The sequence below is a fragment of the Pongo pygmaeus genome, chromosome 4 (genome assembly GCF_028885625.2).
Source record: "Pongo pygmaeus isolate AG05252 chromosome 4, NHGRI_mPonPyg2-v2.0_pri, whole genome shotgun sequence".
NCBI classification, from domain to species: domain Eukaryota; kingdom Metazoa; phylum Chordata; class Mammalia; order Primates; family Hominidae; genus Pongo; species Pongo pygmaeus.
Genome location: NC_072377.2, coordinates 85,025,517 through 85,026,624, shown reverse-complemented (window position 1 = coordinate 85,026,624; position 1,108 = coordinate 85,025,517).

The window sequence follows — 1,108 nt, the reverse complement described above, 5'->3', positions numbered from 1 at the left end:
TCCAGCTTTGTTCTTTTGGCTTAGGATTGACTTGGCGATGCGGGCTCTTTTTTGGTTCCATATGAACTTTAGTTTTTTCCAATTCTGTGAAGAAAGTCATTGGTAGCTTGATGGGGATGGCATTGAATCTGTAAATTACCTTGGGAAGGACGGCCATTTTCATGATATTGATTCTTCCTACCCATGAGCATGGAATGTTCTTCCATTTGTTTGTATCCTCTTTTATTTCCTTGAGCAGTGGTTTGTAGTTCTCCTTGAAGAGGTCTTTCACATCCCTTGTAAGTTGGATTCCTAGGTATTTTATTCTCTTTGAAGCAATTGTGAATGGGAGTTCACTCATGATTTGGCTCTCTGTTTGTCTGTTATTGATGTATAAGAATGCTTGTGATTTTTGCACATTGATTTTGTATCCTGAGACTTTGCTGAAGTTGCTTATCAGCTTAAGGAGATTTTGGGCTGAGACAACGGGGTTTTCTAGATATACTATCATGTCATCTGCAAACAAGGACAATTTGACTTCCTCTTTTCCTAATTGAATACCCTTGATTTCCTTCTCCTGCCTAATTGCCCTGGCCAGAACTTCCAACACTATGTTGAATAGAAGTGGCGAGAGAGGGCATCCCTGTCTTGTGCCAGTTTTCAAAGGGAATGCTTCCAGTTTTTGCCCATTCAGTACGATATTGGCTGTGGGTTTGTCATAAATAGCTCTTATTATTTTGAGATACGTCCCATCAATTCCTAATTTATTGAGAGTTTTTAGCATGAAGGGTTGTTGAATTTTGTCAAAGGCCTTTTCTGCATCTATTGAGATAATCATGTGGTTTTTGTCTTTGGTTCTGTTTATATGCTGGATTACATTTATTGATTTGCGTATATTGAACCAGCCTTGCATCCCAGGGATGAAGCCCACTTGATCATGGTGGATAAGCTTTTTGATGTGCTGCTGGATTCTGTTTGCCAGTATCTTATTGAGGATTTTTGCATCAATGTTCATCAAGGATATTGGTCTAAAATTCTCTTTTTTTGTTGTGTCTCTGCCAGGCTTTGGTATCAGGATGATGCTGGCCTCATAAAATGAGTTAGGGAGGATTCCCTCTTTTTCTATTGA